This window comes from Cnephaeus nilssonii (genome assembly GCF_951640355.1).
Source record: "Cnephaeus nilssonii genome assembly, chromosome: 14".
Classification (NCBI taxonomy): Eukaryota; Metazoa; Chordata; class Mammalia; order Chiroptera; family Vespertilionidae; genus Cnephaeus; species Cnephaeus nilssonii.
The window spans coordinates 35610905-35636477 of NC_137085.1; positions in this window are offsets into that span (position 1 = coordinate 35610905).

The following is a 25573-nucleotide window of genomic DNA, read 5'->3' on the forward strand; positions in this document are numbered from 1 at the left end:
ACTGAATAAGTGCATGTTGGGTTAATGAATAAATATATAAATAAATGCTTAAATATCCAAGGACAAAAATGGAAGGGGAACATTTTTACATAGTGTATTAGATGCCCTAAAAAATTGAAACCTTGGTTGTTAAAGGGACTGAAATATTGATTTGTATTAGTGAATGTTTTATTTCAGTTAAATTTCAATACAGTAGGAATATACACTAATTCCATCACTGATTGGAATATTTTATGTAATATATTTTATTTAAGGGAAAAACAATAGCAGGAACAATGATCTGTTTGTAGCATTTTACAGTCTTAATCACACTTGCTTTAGATTGAAGAAAAAACTATATTATGAGAAAAGATGCACAAAAATTTTTGATTAAGTGCATAAATAAATATACCATGAAAAAGGAAGGATGAAAAGCAAATAAATTAATTTTGTATAGGCCAATTTTAAATGAGCAACTCATTTGAAATGTCTATGTTTTAGGCAGTAAGTATAATACATATATTACCAGTAAAGTTAAAGTATACATAGATTATTTTATGGTCCATCACTCCCTTCACATAACTAGGGTGGTCTCTTTCCAAATCTGTGCTCAAATTCTTTTCCATAGTTTATGTACATTGCACTTTCCTTTGGAACACTCATCTACCAAGGACACTAAAAATTATTTTTCATTATCTAATCAATCCAGTGGTCGCCAACCTTTTGGACCTCACAGACCACCAGTGGTCCACGGACCACCAATTGGCAACCGCTGAATTCTAATCCTCTAGACTACAAGCTTAATGAGCCCAGGTTCAGTATTTTTTTGTCCACTACTATATCACACTGATTAGAAAATTCCTCAGCATATTTGGGCTCACTAAAGACTGGTTGCTATGGGGATCAGAGATTCTAGGACTCCTGCATTTCACAGTGCAACAATCTCCTGAAATACTATCTTTTCTTACTGCAAGATGCTAGGAGCATTCAAAGAAGAGATGATCACCAAAATGGAAGTGAGGAATGAGCACTTGAAAAAGTTACAGAGCAAAATAGGTTCAAAAGCTAGGAAACCTTAGATTTATAAGGGAAGATACAATTTCTTCTTCCTGCATCCAATAAAAAATAGATGTCAAAGATGAGATTCAGAAACATCATGATTATTCAAGAAAACTGTCTGGACCATTGTGAAACACGTTACTGATATACTTTCTCTAAAACAACTATCAGAGAGCTGATGTGAGTCCATCAGTGGGACCCCTAGTTCTCAGAAGGTTGTCCTGGCTGTCCTTGGCATCTTGAAGGTTTTCATTGGCCCAGTGGTAGAATCAGCACTGGATGTGTTTGAGAAGTGGGGAGGTCCCCTAGAACTCTAGAAGCATGTGAGTGATGACATTTAGAGACTAAAGTCTAAGAGGGTAAATCCTCCATTCATAGCACAAAAGTATCACAATCCACTATCCAAAATTCTAGGAAGGCATATCACTTATAGAGGGGTTAAAATACTAACTGTAGATGTTCTTTAACCTGAGCTATTGTTTGCCTGAATGTACTAGTCCTCTAAGTTTAAAATGAGCTACTCTTCTGTAAAACTCTGATAAATGTCAGACCTAGCATGTTGTCTAATTCATATTTGCTTTGGTGAAACTTAAGATGTCTTAATTCAATGTGGTTCCCTTTAATTCAATTTGGGGTTTTGGACTCCCGAGGAGAGGAAAGATTGGTGAGTTTTGAACAGCCTCTGTTAAAAAGAGCTGCTTTCCGACAGATTTCTTCTATGGGAGCTTTTACAGGTCTCTCATTGAAGCCTCAATTTTATATGACTTAATTAGGATACATATATATATATATGTATATATTTTTAATTCTTTATTGTTTTAAGTATTACATAAGTCTCCTTTTTCCCCCATTGACCTCTCCCCGACTGTCCCCACCCCCAAGGTTATATTTTATATCTGATTTTAGCAAGAAAAATTTGGCTTGGAATATTCTATCATTATCCAATGCAGTGTTAGCACAAGGTCTATTGGAACAGTTTGTACTTTTAAACATTTATATTATCCTGTGGTTTTTGAAGTGTGATCATGCCTCCTGCCCCCCAAAAAAGACTGAGTAAAGAAAATTGTGTAATATAGAAAGCAACTGAACTAGATTATATGCTTTAATATGTATTATAAAAATGTTCAAAATAGTTATTTGCAAATTCTGTTTGCCCATGTAGAGAATATACCCATTTTCATGTATTCATAAGTAGAACTATACACTGAGTGGCCAGATTATTATGATCTCTGAACGCAAAATAATCTGGCCAACTCAGTGTGTGTGTGTGTGTGTGTGTGTGTGTGTGTGTGTGTGTGTGTGTATTAGAGGCCCGGTGCATGAATTCGTGCATGGGTGGGGTCCGGCCAGCCTGGCCAGGGCGAGGGTACATGGGCGGTTGGCTGGCCTGCCTGCTGGTCGAACTCCTGGTTGAGGGGACAATTTGCATATTTGCCTTTTATTATATAGGATATACACTGAGTGGCCAGATTATTATGCATTCAGAGATTATAATAATCTGGCCACTCAGTGTATATCTTGACATATCTTAGTGTTCATATTTCAGGAAAACATCATGAACTATTTTTATTTTCCCATTGATCTCATTTCCATGTCCCTAAAGTACCATTCAGAATGTTACCAGTGAATTTATAAGGTAGTAAACATTCAACCATTAAAGGTTGAATTTAAAAGGCTGTTTTAGTAGACACTAGCGGTGCCCTGTCCTAACCATCAGCACACACACTCTCTACTATGTCAAATGCTTCTTTGCTTTATCATTGTGACTCTCTACTTATTTGATTCCTCTGTGCAAAAGAACATACTCTGCTACTCATTGTCAGACTTGGAGTGCTGGGAGATAGGATGTATGGTTAACCATCTTGGGAGCAGCCCTCAAGCAATGAGGAATAGAAGTTTGTAAATAAATACACCATCTTCCTTACCCTTTAGTAGGTAAGGAAGCCTTGTCTTGTCTCCCAGAAATCCCCCTTAGGATTGAACGACAGCTGCTCATCTGTTTGTTAACAATCCTATATAATAAAACCCTAATATGCAAATCGACCGAAAGGCAGAGGCAGGTTGCTATGACGTGCACTGACCACCAGGGGGCATATGCTCACCGCTGGTGCTGCCCCCTGGTGGTCAGAGCACTCCCAAAATGGGGAGCACAACTCAGCCAGAAGGTGGCAGGCTCATGGCTGGTGAGTGCAGTGGTAGTGGTGGGAGCCTCTCCCGCCTCCGCTGCAGGCGGGCGGTAAGGAGCGAGGGATCCAGGACTGCGACAGCCCTGGACTGCGAGAGGGAGGTCTGACTGCTGGCAACAGGCAGTCATGCCCCAAGGGGTCCCGGACTGCGAGAGGGCGCAGGCCGGGCTGAGGGACCCACCCCTCCAGTGCACGAATGTCGTGCACTGGGCCTCTAGTTTCCTATATAGGCTTTCGTTCCCTGTCTCAATACCCTGTCCCCCTACTGCCGCTACCTGGGATCAATTCCCAACCGAACATATCATGCTTGTTTACCTCCTTATTTAAAAGTTTGCATCTGAGTAGAAGAACCCACAGCACTTATAAAAATGTGATCTTCCTAAAAAGTAATTAATGTAGTGAGCCTAGAGAAGGAAATCATGGAAAACAACCACAAGGTGAGGAAACAGCCAGAATGAGCTACAGTACAAAAGAAAAAGCAGTAAGAGAAAATCCTATATAATAAAAGCCTAATATGCAAATCGACCGAATGGCGGAACAACCATTGAAAAGACTCGTCACTATGATGCGCACTGACTACCAGGGAGCAGGTGCTCAACACAGGAGCTGCCCCCAGCCTGCAGGCCCCAGGTCAGCCAAGGCCGGTGCCAACGGGGGCCCCCGGATCACTCCACCAGTTGTCCTACAGAGGGAGGTAACCGGCAGTGGTGGCGCAATTTGGGAGCAGGACCTGCTGGTGAGCAGGCTGGCAGCGCCTCCCGATTGCCTCCTGCAGTGGTAAGTGACCAGTGGTGGGGTGGTGGGGGTGGGTGGTAAGCAGGTGGCGCCAGGCTAGCCAAGGTGGGTGACAGTGGGGGCCCCTGATTGCCCTTCCAATCACCCCATAGATTGGCCCTGATTGCCGGCCAGGCCTAGGGACCCTACTCATGCACGCATTTCAGGCACCAGGCCTCTAGTAATATAAAAAGAGCAAAAAGTGTTGTGGAAACAAACACAAATGAAAGGCAAAGAGGATGATAGATTACAAAAACAAAACAAAACAAACAAAAACCTAGAGAGTGAATAAAATCTAGGGGGGAAAAAAAAACACAGAAAAATAAAGATTGGTCACTAATTCCTTCCACCTTTTTTCTTTAGCACATTATCCTGTGCAAGAAACTGGGTGATCCAGCTACTATTGGTTCCTGAGAGGCTGGGAGACAAGGAAAGAATAGCTTATGCGTATGATAATCTTTGGAGGAACCTAAAAACATATCAAGCAAGCCCAGCAAGTGTGGCTCAAAGGCTGAGTGCCAACCTATGAACCAGGAGGTCACAGTTCGATTCCAGGTCAGAGCACATTCCTGGGTTGTGAACTCGATCCTCAGTGGGGAATGTGCAGGAGGCAGCTAGTTGATAATTCTGTCTCATCGATGTTTCTATCTCTCCCTCTCCCTTCTTCTCTGAAATCAATAAAAATATATTTAAAAAAACATATATCAAGCATGAGAGTGCAGGAAAAATGGCGACCGGCAGGAAGGTAGGGAGAGAGAGAGTGTGAGTGAGGAACCCATAGAGGAGAGTGTAGACGTGTGTGGTGTGTGTGTGTGTGTGTATGAGCTAGGGTCAGTTAGATTCTGCAGGTCTCCCAAGGGGCTGCCTAACCAGGCAGTCCTAGACGGCGGAGCCCCGCGCACAAAGCGGACACTTCTCGGCGGCTGGTGCGGACGCGGAGACCACGCCATCTTGAGAAACAGAGCTGCCTGAGACTCGGATCCTAGCTTCTGACACAAACCAGGACCCTGCAGCCACTGGGGACAGAGAACTGCTATCACAGCTTCAGACCAACAAACAACAAGAATCCAGACTTCCCGGCAGATTTCCGAGAGTCAAAGAGCCTATCTCCCTCCCCGAAGGCGGATAGCACCAAAGTAACTGATAGACCCGCCCCTCGCCCAAGGTGCAGAGCTTTGTGCAGGGACACACTCCCCCTTAGGGAATTTGTCGCGTGGGACAGAAGCAGCTCCCCTTCGGGGAAATCTGACAGTGCGCACAGAGGGCTCCCCTTCGGGGAATTTGGGGGAATTGGGCTTGAGGGTCACAGCTCCCCTTCGGGGAATCTTAGAGCGTGCACAGAGAGGCTCCCCTTTGGGGAATTTGGCGCGCAGGATGGACTCCGCCCCCCTTTGGGGAATCAGGGAGAGTGCACGGAGGCAGCTCACCTTCAGGAATTTGACAGTGTGCGAAGCCCTAGCCGGTTTGGCTCAGTAGAGAGAGCACACACAGGATGCAGCTCCATTTCAGGGAATTTGGCACGCTGGACACAGCTGCCTGGGATCCCTGACTCACAGAGCATTCACACTAAGAGCCAGTGACCCCAATTGTTGGTGCATGCACACACAGGGACCCTGATTCTCAACGAGAAACCGCACAAGGCAACAGAGACTCTGACACTCGATTCCTGGTGCAGACACAGGGAAACTCTGACTCCTGGCACATGCTTAGGATCTCATTTTCGGCACATACCAACAGTGTGGTGCAGACAGGGCCCCTGATTCTAAGTGTGCACACGAGACCACACGGAACACTGGGGACACTGACCCTGGGCAAGTCTGGTTCCCACCAACCAAAGGCAGCCACACGTCCTAGTGTCAGAGCACTTCAGTGAAACTCGGGTGGAGTGAAGTCCCCACAACACACGGCCCAGATCCACGCAAACGGAAGCTTGAGCTTTCTGGTGATAGCCAGAATGGGGAAACGAAATAACTCACAGAGGAAAGAAAATGTGGAGTCGCCAAGAAAGGAAATTAATGAAACTGAAGCTTGCAACATGACCGAAAAGGAGTTCAGAGTAATGGTCGTGGAATTTATACATCGGATGGATGAGAAAATCAACAACTTATGCAAGAATCAGGAAGAAATGAAAAGTGATATAGCTACAATCAAAAACACCATGGAAAGTTTCAACAGTAGACTACAAGAAGCAGAGGACCGAATTAGTGAGTTAGAAGATCAGGTACAGAAACAAGCACAATCTGAACAGCAATTGGAGAAAAAAATTAAAAAGCAGGAGGAAAGCCTAAGGGAGCTTTGGGACAACATGAAACAAAGTAACATGCGTATAATAGGGCTGCCAGAAGGACAAGAAGAGCAGCAGGGATTAGAAAATCTATTCGAAGAAATAATGACAGAAAACTTCCCGGATATGGGAAAGATAAAAGTTACGCAAGTACAGAGAGTCCCAAGCAGGATCAACCCCAAAAGACCCACACCAAGACATGTCATAATTTCAATGGCAAATATAAATGATAAAGAGAGAATCTTAAAGGCGGCAAGAGAGAGACAGAGAATTACCTACAAAGGAACACCCATCAGATTGTCAAATGATTACTCATCAGAAACACAACAAGCTAGAAGTGAATGGAAGGAGGTATACAAAGTGTTGCAAAGCAAAGGACTGAATCCAAGAATACTATATCCAGCAAGACTATCAATCAAAATTGAAGGGGAAATCAGGAGCTTCACAGACAAAAAAGGGCTCAGGGAGTTTATCACCACCAAACCAGCAATGCAAGAAATGCTAAAGGGAATACTGTAAAAAGAAGAAATAAACAGGTAAGAAGGAATACAGACACAAAAATAGATATGACTACAAACAAATACCTTTCAGTAATAACTTTAAATGTAAACGGACTAAATGCTCCAATCAAAAGACGTCGAGTGGCTGAATGGATAAAAAAAACATGACCCATATATATGCTGTCTACAAGAGACCCCCCTCAGAACAAGAGACTCACACAGATTGAAAGTGAAGGGATGGAAAAATATCTTTCAGGCAAATGGAAATGAAAAAAAAGCTGGGGTAGCAATACTTATATCTGACAAAATAGACCTCAAAGTAAATGCCATAACAAGAGATAAGGAAGGCCACTTCATAATACTAAAGGGAGAAATCCAACAAGAAGAAATAATTCTGGTAAACATATACACACCCAATATAGGAGCACCCAAATACATAAAAAAAACTCCTGGAGGATATCAAGGGAGAGATTAATAGCAATACAATCATAGTAGGAGACTTTAATACCCCACTATCACCATTGGACAAATCCTCTAAACAAAAAATCAGCAAAGAAACATCAATCCTAAATGACTCACTAGACCAGATGGAATTAATTGACATCTTCAGAACATTTCACCCCAAAGCCACAGAATATACATTCTTCTCAAGTGCACATGGGTCATTTTCAGAGATAGATCATATGCTGGGTCACAGGCAAAGTCTCTTCAAATTCGAGAAGATAGAAATTATATCAAGCATCTTCTCAGATCACAGTGGCATAAAACTGGAAATCAACTACAATAAATACAATCCAAAGAAATCAAACACATGGAGACTAAACAGCATGCTATTAAACAAGGACTGGGTCACCAGAGAGATCAAAGAAGAAATAAAAAACATCATGGCAACAAATGACAATGAAAACACAACAATCCAAAATCTATGGGACACAGCGAAAGCAGTCTTCAGAGGGAAGTTCATAGCTCTACAAGCCTATTGCAAAAAAACAAGAAACAATGGTAATAAATTACCTAACCCTACAACTCAAAGAGCTAGAAAAAGAGCAGCAAGAAAAGCCCAGTGTACCCAGAAGGAGGGAAATAACAAAGATCAGAGTGGAGATAAATGACATAGAGACCAAAGAAACAATACAAAAGATCAACAAAACCGAGAGCTGGTTCTTTGAAAGGATAAACAAGATTGATGAACCTCTAGCCAGGCTCACCAAGAAGCAGAGAGAGAGGACTCAAATAAACAAAATCAGAAATGAAAGAGGTGAAATAACAACAGACCCCGCTGAGATACAAAGGAATGTTACAAAACACTACGAACAACTCTATTCCAACAAACTGGACAACCTGGAGGAAATGGACATATTCCTAGAAAAATATAACCTTCCAAAAATCAATCAGGAAGAATCTAAACAGCTCAATAGGCCAGTAACTATGGACGAAATTGAAGCAGTCATCAAAAAGCTTCTGCCAAACAAAAGCCCGGGGCCTGACGGCTTCACAGGAGAGTTTTACCAAACATTCAAGGAAGAACTAAAACCTATCCTCCTCAGACTATTCCAATAAATTCAAGAGGAAGGAACACTTTCAAGCTCCTTCTATGAAGCCAGCATCACCCTAATACCAAAACCAGATAAAGACAACACAATGAAAGAGAATTACAGACCAATATCCCTCATGAACATAGATGCCAAAATCCTCAACAAAATTCTAGCGAATCGGCTCCAGCAGTACATGAGAAAGATCATACACCATGACCAAGTAGGATTTATCCCAGGAATGCAAGGATGGTACAATATCCACAAATCAATAAACGTGATACATCACATAAACAAATTGAAAGATAAAAATCACATAGTCATATCAATTGATGCAGAAAAAGCATTTGACAAAATCCAACACCCTTTCTTGATAAAAACTCTCAACAAGGTGGGAATAGAAGGCTCATACCTCAACATAATAAAAGCTATATATGATAAACCCACAGCAAACATCATACTCAATGGACAAAAACTAAAAACATTTCCCCTAAGAACAGGAATAAGACAGGGATGCCCACTCTCACCACTCCTGTTCAACATAGTACTGGAAGTATTAGCCATTGCAATTAGACAAGAAGAAGAAATAAAAGGCATCCAAATTGGAAAAGAACAAGTAAAGCTGTCTTTATTTGCAGACAACATGATATTGTACATAAAAAATCCGAAAGACTCCGTCAAAAAACTACTAGACTTAATAAATGAATTTGGCAATGTAGCAGGATACAAAATTAACGCCAAGAAATCTATGGCCTTTCTATACACCAATAGTGAACTTACAGACAGAGAGACTAAAAAGGCAATCCCATTTACCATCGCACCAAAAAAATTAAGATACCTAGGAATAAACTTAACTAAGGAGGTAAAAGAGCTATACACGGAAAACTACAGGACACTGAAAAAAGAGATAGAGGAAGACGTAAACAGATGGAAGAACATACTATGTTCATGGATTGGTAGAATCAACATCATTAAAATGTCCATACTACCCAAAGCAATCTATAGATTCAATGCACTCCCCAATAAAATACCAACGGCATATTTCACAGACCTTGAAACAACTCTCCAAAAATTCATCTGGAATAAAAAAAGACCCCGAATAGCCACAGCAATCCTGAGAAAGAAGAATAAAGTAGGAGGGATCTCAACACCAGATTTCAAGCTGTATTACAAAGCCACTATTCTCAAAACAGCCTGGTACTGGCACAATAACAGACATATAGATCAATGGAACAGAATAGAGAATCCAGATATTGACCCAAACCACTATGCTCAATTAATATTTGACAAAGGAGGCATGAACATACAATGGAATAAAGACAGTCTCTTGAATAAATGGTGTTGGGAAAATTGGACAGATACATGCAAAAAAATGAAGCTAGATCACCAACTTACGCCATACACAAAAATAAACTCAAAATGGATACAGGACTTAAACATAAGACGGGAAACCATAAAAATACTAGAGGAATCCACAGGCAGCAAAATCTCAGACATATGCCAAAAGAACTTCTTCACCGATACTGCCCCTAGGGCAATGGAAGCTAAAGAGAAAATAAACAAATGGGACTACATCAAAATAAAAAGCTTTTTTACAGCAAAAGAAACTATCAACAAAACAACAAGAAAGCCCACTGTATGGGAGAACATATTTGCAAATGGTATCTCTGATAAAGGTTTAATCTCCAACATCTACAGGCAGCTTATACAACTTAATAAAAGGAAGATAAATGATCCAATAAAAAAATGGGCAACAGACCTAAATAGAATCTTTTCAAAATAAGACAGAAGGAAGGCCAAGAGACACATGAAAACATGCTCAAAGTCACTAATTATCCGAGAGATGCAAATCAAAACAACAATGCGGTACCATCTCACACCTGTCAGAATGGCTATCATCAACAAATCAACAAACGACAAGTGTTGGCGAGGATGCGGAGAAAAAGGAACCCTCGTGCACTGCTGGTGGGAATGCATACTGGTGCAGCCACTGTGGAGAACAGTATGGAGTTTCCTCAAAAAACTGAAAATGGAACTCCCATTTGACCCAGTAATCCCACTCCTAGGAATATATCCTAAGAAACTGGGAACACCAATAAGAAAGGATATATGCACCCCTATGTTCATAGCAGCACAATTTACAATAGCTAAGATCTGGAAACAGCCTAGGTGCCCATCAGCAGATGACTGGATCAGAAAACTGTGGTACATCTACACAATGGAATATTATGCTGCCATAAAAAAGAAGGGATTCTTACCATTTGCAGCAACCTGGATGGAATTGGAGATCATTATGCTGAGTGAAATAAGCCAGTCAATGAAAGAAAAATACCACATGATCTCACTCATTTATGGATAATAAAGAACATTATAAACTTGAACAAAAAGATAGATACAGAGGCAGTAAAGTATCAAACAGTCTGTCAAATTACAGCAGGAAGGTTAGGGAGAGGTGGGGAAGATAAGAGATCAACCAAAGGACTTGTATGCATGCATATAAACATAACCAATGGACGCAAAACTCTGGGGGATGAGGGCATATATGGGAGTGGGGGGGACAATGGTAAGATATGTACACACATAATACCTTAATTAAAAAAATTGGAAAAAAAAAATAAAAAAGCATGAGAGTGCAAACATCAAACAAAAAAATGTGTGTTTAATGTGTTTATCAGAGAGAAAAGTAGTGATGAGGAGTCAGTGCACAGAGAACCAAGGAAGATGAGCATAGGGATATCAAATCAGCATAAGTGCAAGAGCAGGACAGCCTAAGCCAATCCCAGAACTGCTATTGGGCTGCACTGGACTTTAATTCTTGTAAAAAGAACTGTCTCTTGTTTCTCTGAGACATTGGACACTTGTTTTCCTTACTGTTGGATAAATAGGTAAGAGTGGAATTGCATAGTCTTAGGGTAAGTAAATGATTATCCTAATAAGAAACTACATATGAGTTTTCCAAAATGATTATACCATTTCCCAGTCCGACCAGCAATGTCTGAGTTTCAGTTGCTTAACATCTGTACTGACATTTGGTGTTGTCATTTTTTAAATTTTAGCTCTGGTTGTGGGTATAAAGTGACATTTTTCACTATAAATTTTAAAGCTAACATTTGCATGTTAGAAATATTTTCATATGTTTGTGAGTTACTTATATATTATCTTTTATGAAGTGTTTATTCAAAATTTTTCTCCTTCCTTATTGTTTTCTTCTTCCCATTGGCAAGAAGACATAAGCTCTGTGATAATAAAGCAAATCTTTTTCACTATGTACGACACGATATGTTAGTTTTTCACTTATGTTGATATAAACCAACATTGAATGTAAAATAGGTTTGTTGCAGATGCACAGTGTTTTAAAAGTTTTTAAAGATAGTTTAATGAATGTATTTCTACTAACAGAGAAATAAATTCTCATATGATTTCTAGATTCCCAGGGCCCTGAGCCAAGTAGTAGCTTTCATTTCTCAAATCTGACAAGATAAACAAGTCTTAATTGTTATTACTTATCTATTACTCCAATTTAACAGATAGCTCCATTATCCATCCTCAAGTGCCTGAGGGTCTCTCAAAACATGTGTTGTTTCTTATTTTCTTTAATAAACAACAGACAAGCTACCTCCTTACCATACTATTAGCATAAAAAAATACTGTAGCTGTTTTATTTAAGTTGTATGGACCATAAACATCAGATAGTATGGAAATATTAGGGTAAGAAATGTAACATACAGCATACTCTAGATAAAGTGTAATGTCAGCTTTTATATAGCTTACTAGTAGCCCAGTGCACAGATTCATGCACATTTAAAGGAAATTGGGAGCCCACACCCACGTGCCCAGGGAGTTTCCACATCCCCTTGAGCCGCCGGGAAGTTGTGTGGGGAGTCTGTCCTCCTCCCCGCAGCTTCCTGAAAAAATATTTCCAAATGTCCCTTCTGCAGCAGGGTCACGCCTTGCGGGCCCGGAGGTCGTGCTGGATGCTTCCCACTACTTAGAGCCTGATAAGAGACTCTACGAGGTGAATGATACAAACTTAGGGATCTTGGGGGGCAGGGGTACTCTGTTGCCCACTCTCCCACCCTCCAGATCCATCTCTCTTTGACTTTTATCCTGATTGTCAGTCACCACCTTGTGGCCACTGTTATATTGCTGCCTTCGTCTGTAGCTCCAGGGCAATCGGTAAGGGATGAGATTTGATCTTGATGCCCGAGGCAGAGTTCCAGGATCCTCGCAGTGATATTAGGCTCTTACTGATTACTCTCAGTGTCTGTGATTCAACCGTCCTCCAGAGATTGTAAGTGCAGGCTTATGGGGTACGAGGGATATAATAGTGTGCTAAGTGGCAGGCGGCTGAGGAGGAGCCGGGGCCGGGCGCCGTACCACTCCCACTCACCCCGGCCCTGCTGCGCCTGCTGCCACCTGCTTCATAGAGCTGCTGTGGAGGCAGGAGAGGCTCCCCCGCCACAGCTGTGCTCGCCAGCTGTGAGCCAGGCTTCTGGCTGACTGGCACTCCCACTGTGGGAGTGCACTGACCACCAGGGGGCAGCTCCTGAGTTGAGCATCTGCCCCCTGGTGGTCAGTGCACGTCATAGTGACTGGTTGATGGTTTTCCAGTTGTTCCAATAGTTCAGTCCTAATGGTTGCTCAGGCTTTTATATATATAGATAGTTTTCTAACAGCTTTCCAAAAATCTATATATATAAAAAGCCAGTGACCGGGATGACTGGAACGACCGGTCGCTATGACGCCCACTGCAGCCAGCGAACCAGCCAGATCAGGGGTTGGAGATGGCTGGCCACCCCCCACCACCACCACCGATTGGCCTCTCCCACCCTGATTGGGGGGCAGGGCTAACCGGCAAAACCCCCTGCAGCCCCTCCCCCTGGCCAGCCCCACCCCTGATCGCCTCCCCCACCGTAATAGGGGGTGGGGCCAGCTAGCCAACCTCCTGCAGCCCCTCCCCCCAGCCAGCCAAGCCCCAGATGGGCCCTCACCACCCTAATCAGGGGCAGGCCAGCCAGCCAACTGCCCGCAGCCCCTTCCCCTGGCCCTCGATTGGCCCCCGGACCCCATTTGGGGGCAAGGCCAGCAGTCCACTGCCCTTCCCCATGGCTTGCCCCACCCCCAATCAGCTCCCACCACCCCAATCGGCCCACAGCCCCTACCCCCAGCCAGCTCAGCCCCCAAATGGCCCCCCACACCAATCGGGGGCGGGGCTGCTGGCCAATCACCCGCAGCCCCTTCCCCTAGCCGGCCTGGCCCTGCTCGGCCCTGATCAGGGTGGGCCAGCTGGCTAACCTCCCACCATCTCCTTCTCCCTATAGGCCTGGCCCCAATCCACCCTGATTGGGGCTGGGCCAGCCAGTCCCCACCCATGCACGAATTCGTGCACTTGGCCTCTAGTATATTATAAAAGGCCAGTAGCAATAATGCCGTAACGAACAAACGACCGGTCAATGGGAGGTCTCAGGCCCTCCCCCCCTCCAGGGCACTGGCAGCGTCAGCGGAGCATTGCAGGGTGTTGGCATCTGCAGAGCATCATGGGGCACCAGCAGTGTCCCCAGAGCATCGTGGGGTGCCGGCAGCGTCCACAGAGCGTACGAGGCGTCGCAGGGCAGTGGACATGGCCCTAATGGCAGGCTAGGCAGAGGGGACCCTACATGCACACGATTTAATCGTGCGCTGGGCCACTAGTAACAATATAGAAACCTCATCACATTTTAATTAACAGTGAATTAATGAAAGATCAAATTTAAAATCATGGTATTTTAGAGATCAGTTGGTCCCAAAGAATTCTTTAGCACCATGTTGCTTAAATATTTGACATTTGTATTACCAAAGGATTCAATCATTTTTTAAGATTTACAACTATAAAAATTATCTTGATATTTAAGTAACAATTTCAAATCGATGAAAGTAATTACATTAACTGTACTTTTGATTCAATTAGTCACTTAGAGCCACAATCAATCCTTAGGCCTACAGAATATTACATAGCACATTAGTAATGAAAAATACATATTTTACATAAATTTAAGCAATAAAGAGTGAATGATATCAAAATATGTTTTGAATGCAAACTGCAACTTAAATTTTGATTAAAGAGAAGTTAATTTGAAAGTTCTTAAAGCATATGTCCAACTCTTAAGATGTTTATGATTAAGGCTATGATGGAATTTCTTTGTAAAGCATTATGATTTCTATATTTCAAAATTTTTGCAATGCACATGAACAAAATTCTTTGCTCTTTCTTCCTCGGACACTACCAAACTGCCATAACTCTGTTATGTCATAGTCTAATACATGATGGTTTTTAAATTATTAAAATAAGAAAAATTTATTAAGAAGTAGAATATGATTAAAAGCCATTTCATTCAATAAGAATTGAATCTTCTCTGACTGGTATAAAAGAGATGAAGAAAAAGTTTAACCACTGAACAGAGATGGCAAAAGTATTTCAGCATTACAGCAGTTGATAGTAGCTGAGTGAAGCACCATATTGAGACACAGTGGAAAGTTCAGTGTAGATCCGGAAGAGAAAAATATGATTTCTTAGTAATAGCTGCTATGAGTATGGAAAGCAGGAGTACCACAATTATGCTGACCTTATTTTGTAATCTTTTCATTGAGATTCCTTCATTCATTGTTACTGAAAATGATGCAAAAGTCATGCTCTCTTTAAGGTTATCAGAGAAACAGTAAAAATAACACCAAACCCTGGTTTTTGACCATAATATCTCATTCCTCTTTTTAACAGTTTTGATTAAAACATTTAACAAATTAGCTGAAGGATCTTAGATTTTCTAAACTTTGTGGAAATAGGTGCTCAGTTTAGGTAAGAAACTCATCAAAGGTTTGGAGTACACATTCACTGCAGTATCATTTACAATAGACCAGATATAGGAACAACCTAAGTATTCGTCTATGGATGAATTGATAAAGAAAATGTGTGTGTATATGTGTGTATGTATGTGTGTAACTATATCTATATATCTATTTCTGTATCTACGTATATAATGGAATATCATTCTACCATAAAAAGGAATGAAATGTTGTTATTCACAAAAACATGGATGGAACTTGAGGGCATTATGCTAAATAAAATAAATCAGACAGAGAAAGATAAATACTATATGGTCTCACTATATGTAGAATCTTAAAAACAAACAAACAAAAAACAAGCTCAGAGATACAGACATCAGGTTGGTAGATTGGTGGTTGCCAGAGGCAGGGAGGGGGGAGGGGTGGGAAAATGGATGAAGAGGGTCTAAAGGTACAAACTTACAGTTATAAAATAAATAAGTCAGGGATGTAATTTACAAAATTAACTATATAGTTAATAGTTAATAATAGTTATAGTTAATATTACTGTATTACATATTTGAAAGTTACTAAGAGAATAAATCTTAAAAGTTCTCATCACAAGAAATATTTTGTAACAATGAATGATGACTAATGTTCACTAGACTTATTGTGGTGATCATTTCACAAATATCAAGCCATTATGTTATATACCTGAAACTAATATAATGTTATATGTTAATTATACCTCAATTTAAAAGGTTTTTAATTTTAAAAAATCAAGGGTAAGTACAAAAAAATGTAATATGACTATAGAAATACATTTTTTAAAATTTTATCTTTATTGTTGAAAGTAATACAGATGTCCCCCCTTTTTTCCCATTAACCCTCTCTACCCCACATCCCCTCCCAGACCTTCACCACACTATTGTCTGTGTTCATGGGCCATGCATATGCATGTAATAGAACTACATTTATTAAAAGTACTATTTGGTTGGTAAGAAACAGTAGTTACTTTTCTCTGAAGATAAAGAACAGAAGGTCCTATTACTACTATTTTCCTCCTAACTTTAGGACAAACAATTGTATTGTGACCTTAGGCATATTTTGTATGAACTCAGACTACATTAAAAAACAATGGCTTCAGAATTTCTTTATAGAAAAATAGGATTGATCTGTAAGTCACAGTTAGATGACATGTCATAAAGTGATTTTACAAAGCACAATGCTGTTTTATTTAATTAGTGTTTATTTAGGTCATTGAAGGAACACTGATAAATAGAGGGTGGGGCAGCTAATGCCCTCTTATGCCACTGCATTTGGGGAATGTGAATGTATTCATACATCAAAATTTTTCTTTGATGTTCATCTAGTAGTTAAGAAAATGATTGCTTTGTGTAAAATAAGCTGGCTGTTATGTAGAGGGATCACACTAGTCAATTAGTGTTAGTTGCATTGAAAGAGTTTCTGATGCCTTTTTGAATGATGTAAGAGGTTTGGGCTTATTTGTTTCTTGTTTGTATTTTGATATAATAGCCTGTTCCTTAGAGCTTTTATTCACTTCTCCTAACAGATGAAGGAGTTATATGATGACTCATTGAATCTGACAAACTTACAGAACAAAGATTTCAATAGTACCAAGTTCCAATCTACAATCTCTTAGAAGAATAACGAGAATTTTTTTCCACACATGGAACATCATCAACATTCAAAAATGAAATCCTATATAATAAAAGCCCAGTGACCATACTACCTAATAATAGACAAATATGCAAATTGACCATACCTCCGACACACCCACAAGCCACGCCCACCATCCAATCAGAGCAAGTATGCAAATTAACCCAACCAAGATGGCTACAGCCACAGAGAGCAAGGTTTCCTAGGTAACAGAGGAAGCCAAGCTTTCTGCCTGTCCTTGCCAGGCCTAAGCCTCCACTCAAGCTACAAAGTTTCAATTATAGAAGGTAAACAAATTCAAACAGAAATGGTGCCAGAACGGAGCTTGAGAGAGCAGACCAGGGTTGCTGGCGGCAACGGGGAAGCAAAGCTTTCCACACACCCTGGCCAGGCCCACCCGCTTAAGCTACAAAGTATCAATTATAACCCCAACAGAAATGTCTGCCAGCCACAGAGGGAGCCCCAGGCTTGGCTCCGCTCCAGGCTACAAAGTTTCAATTGTAGAAGGAAAATAAATTCCAGATACCAGGGCCTCCACTTGGGTTGCCAGGGGGCGTGGCCAGCCACATACCACAGGCCCCTCGCTCAGGCCGCCCCACGCCCCAAGGGAACTCCACCCTGATCAGGGACACCCTTCAGGGCAAACCAGCTGGCCCCCACCCCTGTACTAGGCCTCTATCCTATCTAATAAAAGTAATATGCAGATTGATCATCACTGCAACACACAATATAGCTGCCCCCATGTGGTCAAAGATCCTACCCCCATGTGGACACAAGATGGCCACCACAAGATGGACAGCAGGAGAAGGCAGTTGGGAGGCACCCGGCCTGCAAGGGAGGGCAGTTGAGAGGGACCAGGCCTGCAAGGGAGGGCAGTTGAGAGGGACCAGGCCTGCAAGGGAGGGCAGTTGGAGGTGATCAACCCTGCAGGAGAGGGCAGTTAGGAGTGACCAGGCCGGCAGAGGAGGGAAGTTGGGAGCAAACAGGCTGGCAGTGGAGTGGTTAGGGGGTGATCAGGCTGGCAGGCAGAAGCGGTTAGGGGCAATCAGGAAGGCAGGCAGGCAAGCAGTTGGGAGCCAGCAGTCCTGGATTGTGAGAGGGATGTCCGACTGCCCGTTTAGGCCCGATCCCGGGATTGGGCCTAAACGGGCAGCGGACATCCCTCGAGGGGTCCCAGATTGGAGAGGGTACAGGCTGGGCTGAGGGACAATCCCCCTCCGTGCACGAATTTCGTGCACTGGGCCTCTAGTAATGGTATAATGACCAGAATGACCACTCGACCAGTTGCTATGAGGTGCATTGAGCACCTCTCGGTCCCTTCTCCCCTCCCCTCCCACCACCCCGCCACCCCCCCGGCCCACAGGCTCCGATCGCGGGATGGTGAATGGGGAACCGGGGTGGGTGACGGCGGGGCAGGACTGGGGAATGGTGAGCGGGAGGAAGATGGCCCTGATTGCAGGCTAGGCCTAGGGATCCTACCCACAGACGATTTTGTGCACTGGACCTCTAGTTAAATATAAGTCTCTGGGGTCATTCCTCCCACCAATGTCTATAGATGCTTAGATATAAGATTCTCAACTAAAATAGATAACAAGAGAAAAACATATCCAACAATGACTTATGAATCAACAGGGCTTCAAATATGTATTTTCAGAGTCTGAGAATATTTTAAGGGGTCTGTCAAGCTTAATACACAGGTAATTGAAACAGTAAAGGGAAAAGGGGAATTTAATTTTCTGATTCTGAACACGTTTTGTTGCAGTGAGGAAAAATTACAACTATTGTTCAGTTATTTAGTGTGTTATTGCAACATTATATAACACAGAACATTTATTGTTATAGAAAGTGCTTTTCACTTTAAAGGCCAAGTCATAAAAAGTTGTGCACCGCTTATTATCATTTACCTTTTCCTTAGGTACATTACTTTTCATATGTTTTCATTAGTGCTTTGCTCCCCAGTGTGCAAGTAACTTAAAGTCTACTTGCCAAAGCTCAGCTGGGGAGAAAAAAGGAGTTACTCTTGCTTCAGTTCTTTAAGTTGGAACAAAGCATTTTTCAGGATATGGTGGTTGTAAAAGAGCCAGACAGAGGAGCCTATAAAGTGTGGCCAGCAAGCATAGCATTCTGATCTTCAAGACTCAGTAGGCTTCAGGTAATTAATAGATATTATTAGAACTTTATGTGATCTTAATTTTGCCTAGTGCCCTAACAATGACTACTCTAAAATGCTTGGTTAATCTTTTTGTACAAATCTTGATAATTCCTTTTAGTACAAGGTGAGTTTATTGTTGTTGGGAAAAGGAAAAATTACTTGAGGTATCTATCTTGAATTACTTGCCTAAAATTTGAAGATTTAATAAAGCTATCTTCTGCTCACTGAAGTGTCATTTCAGATGATCTGTTTCTTACAGCATTTGGGGGCAATAAATTAATGTCAGTAATAAGTAGGAACTATATGCTTTCAAATGTCAGATTTTGGGAAGAAGCAGGAAAGCTTGTTATTTTACTATCTGTATTACTTTGTTAACACTTGGAAACTATACCATAAAAATTCAAACAGTAAGAAACCTGGATCATAACATTCAAGTGACCCAGTGATTTCCCTGGATTTCCCCCTGAGTTTAGGAAAAGAGCAAATGCAAAAGGTCTCTCAAGTTGCAACATTTCAAGTGAAAACACTGATTGAATGTCAGCAGAGTGGCTGTGTTTAATATTAGTTGTAACTATAGGTGCCAGAGACTCAAATTTGTTTTTGTTTCCCCTGTTAACTTTGGGCTTCACTAAGTACTACTCTGTAGAGAGTCTTGTCATTGCAGATCTTTCAGGCGAAATCCCCTTTTCTGTACTGGAGATGGGGTGGGGTGGTGGAAGGGTATTTGGGGGAGGGAGAAGTGTTTTATAATCTTATGACTAAATCTCTTTTTTTTTTTTTACTAAATATATGTCCCTGGGTAGTGACCTTCACAAGTATTTCTTAGTTCTTTCCATCCCTGAAACAAGTCAGGAAGACTAGAGAAGACTACGGAGGACTGCGGTTCAGAGAAATGCCACCTGTAGCATATGGCACAAGATTCTGATAACGTCTTTTCCCCTGGAGAAAAGGCATTTGTTACGGAAAATGCTCTGTGTGTATTTCACAAATAGTACTCTTCCCCAACTCCTGGCCAAGACAAGAGTGTATCTTTTTGACTCTTCATCATGAGAACTGGGTGGAATTCCTGAAGGTAAAAATCCATGAAATGGTGGGTGTTCTCTTAAGACTGGGGTTTTTAGAAGTTTCTCACTCACATAAGATACGCAATATAATTCAGTTAACACACAGTTTTGTGAAATAAATAAATGCTTATTGAGGTTTGAGATGGTTGGTTGTGTAGCATTATAAGGTGGTAAAAGATTCCTGATGTAGATGACAAGACTTTTTAAATGGCTTTTTCAGTTAGTGTAGAATAAATAAATGGTGAAATGCCACCTGGTAATCTTAAAAGTCAATGTAAACCAACACTCTCCAGAAATTGAGACATACTCACAAAGTCATTGAAGGACTGTTTTACAACAGTTCTTTCTACCAAATAATCAAAATATTGGCTTTTAAAAAGTATCAAAGGTCTTTTGTCCATATTTCCTATTAGCATCAATTTATGTTATTTCAATACTTTCTGTTTAACTGCTATGTAATTCTTCTCATCTGCCAGTCTCACCCTGCTTCTGACAGTTGCCTTCTCTCTTCTGGCTCTTTTGCCTCTGTTTAACCTGTCATAGCCTTTTGTTTCCCCACCTGTGCTTCAGGAAAAGGAAGATAACTTGGCATACCTGCCAAAGACTAGTGACAGTAATATATGAGCAGGGTGCTCCCCTGATGTCTTAGAATAAAACAGTATCCTCAAGAAGACAAACCCTCTGTCATTTGGTTTCCAGGGATACAAACATATCTAAAAATGCAGAGCTAAATGCATTTTAAAGTAAGAAATTCTTTTTAAAATGGAAGTGCAGAGAATCAGATAGAGGAAAGAACATGGGCTTTGAAGTCAGACACTTCTGCAATTGAGTCCTGACAGCCTTTTACCTCCACAACTAACTTAAGTGCTTGAGCATCCTTTTAATCTTTTGCAAAATGTGAGGAATATATGAGATAGAATAACTAAACCATCATGTTTCTTCTCCCTCCTCAACAACTAAGACTTCTTTCACCTCCTAAATATTCCACAAATTCTTTAGCAATTCTGCTCTGTCTCAGACCCTGCAAACTAGTACCCTTCCTGAGCAAAAGTCCTATGGTAACTAGAATCCAGCTGCTAAAAACAAAGAGAAATCTATAAAATTTAAATTTTTTTATTTGTATAAATTTTCAAATTGGAATCATTTATCCTTTTTACATTAATAAAAATAATGCTTCCACAATTCATTAATAAAACACTACTTTAAATTGTGCAGAACAAATCTGAAAGATTATTTACTAGAGCAATTGTGAAAACATTGTTAGATACAATTAATAGAATATAACTAATCAATTTGACTTATGAATCTATGGAATAATGACCATTTCCTCATATGATAGGTATTTGACAAAGTAAAAATCCACATCTTGGATGTCTAATAATAGTTTTCTTAGCTGTTGATTTCACTAGATTATCATTCATTTAAATATATTTTCAACTTATTCAAATCCCCAAGTTTGTGCCACATCCACTTTCATAAGCACTGAACTGATTAGATGATGAAATGTGAATTTCTTCTTTTTGACCAACAGGGTAACTTCTTTGTTCTTACACTATTCTATAATAGAATAACTGCAAAAAGGAACAAAATCCTGACAACTGAGGTACCAAGCACTTATTCCATGGCTGACAGATAAAAGAAGTTACATTTATTAAATGCTTCAAGTGTGTTAAGTACTTTGTGCACATTATCTTATTTAATTCTAATCAAAACACTTCAGGATAAGTATTTTTAGCCCCATCTTATAAGAAGAAGATACAGATGCTAAGAGAATAAGTAGCTTTCTCAAGTTAAAATGGCTGTTTTAATATGTATTTGGATGCAATATTGTTAAACTAACAACGAAATATCAACCATCACCCAGACTCTCTTTTGAAACTACATCCCCACAAATTTCCCTCTTCCTCAGAAGAGTGGAATTTGTTTATATTCAAGCCAATCCCAAAATGCTGTCAGTTTTTTCTTGTATTTTTTCTACTTAGGATTCAGCTGTCACCTTGCCTTACTCATTTGAGTTGCTACTTCTGCTTTTCAAAAGAATTGCTTATACTGTTCTTGAAGGATTTTAGAGAAGGATGTTTTCATGTCTATGTCCAGGTGAAGAGTGAAGGTGAGGAGAACTCAAAAGGGATAGGGATTCTTTTCAGTTTTTTAAAGCCATAATAAAAATGTGAAGATAAAAATCAAATGTTCGGTTGGAATAATTCAATGAAAAGGAGCTTGGATTGCCATCATGAGGCATTTTTTAAATGCAACATCATTAGCTCTGTTGGCCATAATGATCAGGAAAACGTCATACAGTCCAATGTAATAATCAAGGAATCATTTTCAAGTATAGTTTTGGTACATAGAGTCTGTTAAAAAATGAAGAATGGTTTACCCCAGCTATTCTTATGTGATATATCGGGAAAGAAAAAATTTTTTGAGAAATCAGACTTTTTTTATGGGATTAATCTTAAATTCCGTAAAATATGATTGCCATTTTTCATGTCTATAGGTAGCAAAGAAAAAAATAGCATAAAAAAACACTAATTTCATTGGTTGCATGATGCTATTTTTGTTTTCCTCGACATAATATAAAACTAAACAGAGCACATTGTGTTCGCAGGAATTTAACAGTGATGTTAACTTGTTGCTCTTATCCAAGAGTGGTAATCCAAGTTGGAAGCTGCCATCAGAATATAATTCCCCACCAGTTTTTCCAAGGAACACTTCCAAATAAATTATGGTTACATGAATCCTCATTGCAGAGTCTGCTTTTAGAGAACCCAAACTGAGATAAACATACGATAAAATTGTGAAAATGTTTGATCATCAGGACATCTACTAGTAATTAGACTTTATTGAGCCTCTATTCAGTGTTGGCACTGTCAAGACATATTACTACATAGTTAATGTTCTCTATATTGAAAATTTTCTGGGGCTAATATTTAGGTATCTATCATTCACTCATTTCAACTTTAGGTTATAAAACTGTATATGACTTAGTATCCCAAATAACTTCAAACTATCTAAAGTAGTCATAGCCTTTTACAGATGCTTCAAGAGAAACTAAACAGTGTAGCCATAATTGCTTAACTGGCCTGAAGTAAAAGCTGGAATGAGAAACTTATTCTGGACTTTTTCTAGCCAGTACCCAGTGGTGTCTTCCTACTATAGTATGGATTTTTTTTCTCTTTATCTGCCTTCAGTAGAGACAAAAAACAGCTGTTCACCATCCCTCCTATTTGGATAAAGAGTGCAAGAATGTATTATTGTAGAAATCACCTCCTTCCCTCCAGTCTAGTGGGTGATGACTCCACTTAAGGGAAGGAGCAATAGAAGGGAAATTTTCAATGCTGCTGGCCTGCTTCCATGTAGTCTGTGGATAATAGAGCTCTTTGATGTCTGGTACATTCATAACCACGAATCTCAGCTTCCCAGTCAACAGAAAAGCTATTTTACACTACTTTTGATGTGATGAAACAACTTAACTAGACATGGTTAATCACATAGCTGGTGATTATGCCATGCAAGGAAAAGCCATTAAAATAAGCCAAGTGCCTCTAAAAAGAACAAAGGAAAACTCCCCAGCAGGCATACACACAGCTGACTCAAGGGCTCTGGCATGACTCGTGTTTTTTTTTTACCATCCAGATTCACTCTCACTATTTTCATAACATGAAACATAAACATCACCGCGTCCATGAGAATTCTGCATACCTGCCTAACTTGCTTATTGCTTATTCTGTGAGACAGTCATAATTTGTCTTTACTCTGGTCCAGACATATCTGGCTTTGATCACACCCCCCGGCTAAACACCAACAGATTCCGGGACTAAAGCAGAGAAAGCTCTTTTGTAAAAGTTTAATCCCACTTAGGTCATCTGTTTATTGCTTCATCCAAAACATCTAGGTTTTTAGATGATTTGACCAGTATCACAAATGCAAATCCTATAAATCAGAGTACCTACAGGTTAACAGCCTCAGAGGAAAATATGCTTTGGGATCAGAGCACTGACAAGTTGGTTTATTAGTTCAGCTGGTTTTAAAGACCAGCCAAGGTCCTGTTTTCAACTACATTGTTTATTTATATCAGTGGATGCTCAACTATTTCATAAAAATAAGCAAACTTGGAGTAGAGTCTTTCTATGTAGATGAAATACAAATTTTTGTAAGTCTAATGGAACTAAAAGCTAACGAAATATGATACTTAACCCACATTTAAACAGTTATAAAAGTTTGGCAACTAAATGAATTGGTGGCCTTGATATCAAGCTATTAATTTAATATATGATTACATTTTTATTTAACCATAAGCTAAATAAAACAATGAACTACCTTTAAATAACCTAAGAAGCATGTGGTGAGCTCTGTCTAATGTTGCTTGAACATAGAGGGCACTGTTGTATAAAAACCATTCAAGGACCAATATAGACCTGCAAAGGTATAATTTTACATGGAAGTCAACATAATTGTAGAGAACATTAACCAGTGCTGTAAAAAGAAGCTAGGCTTTGTGCTTAGATGATTGATCTTTATAAGAAAGAGTGTGATGAATCACTAAAAAACTTAATTCAACATGAAAAATGTTGTATTTTCAAATAGTGCATAAGTTTGTTAGCTGTATTTAAAAATAAAATACAAACTGTTAGGCTAAATACTTTCCAGTGCTTGATATGACAGAAGGCATCTTAAGAAGCAAGTTACTCTCAGTAACCGCCAGTTCAAGTTGGTATGGGTGTGCCTGTATCACCTAAAGGTATTCTTACAGGGATAAGTAGTCCCATTATATTGTTGACTACTTTGGAATATACAGCTCTTAACTAGGTCATGCTACTTGGCTATAGATCCCTTGGTAATTCATTTCTCTCGGTCATTCCGAGTCATTTGCCATCTGTGTTCCTGGAGGCTATGCTATGTAACAAGCCCTATCCCATTTCCTTGTAGAGATCTACCATCTTGCTACCACCTAAGTCTCTGGTCCATAAATCCCCTTAATAAATTCTTTGTTCAATTCTGTAATTGTCAGCCTCTTTCTTTAGTCTCTTGGCCCTGTTCCCCTTTGACTCTAATACCCGTCGGGAAATTTTCCCAACACCTACAGAGTCTATATGGCTAATGTTAATAAGATAGTTTCAGATTGTGGTAAGAATTCTGAAGAACATAATAGAAGATGGTGTGACTGACTTGGAGAGAAAAGCACTACTTTAGTTTGAGTAGTCAGGGATACTCTTAAGATATGCTGTTTGAGACGAGAGCTTCTGTGGAAGAAAAACCTTGCAAAGAGGTGGTGTGAAGGAGGAGAAAATGCTAGACAACAGGAAATCAAAGTTAAACCAAAGGCCGTAGGCAGGATAGTATTTGGTGTGACAGAACAGAAAGTTAGCATGATAGAGAATGGTGAATAAAGGAAAGTAGGTCAGAGAAACAAGAAGAAACTAGATACATGGTATTTAGACCCAGGTAAACATAATTGTTTTTTACATATAGAATTCAAAGTAATCCTATATAATAAAAGGCTAATATGCAAATTGTTCGACCCGGTGTTCGGCTGCTCGCTATGATATGCGCTGACCACCAGGG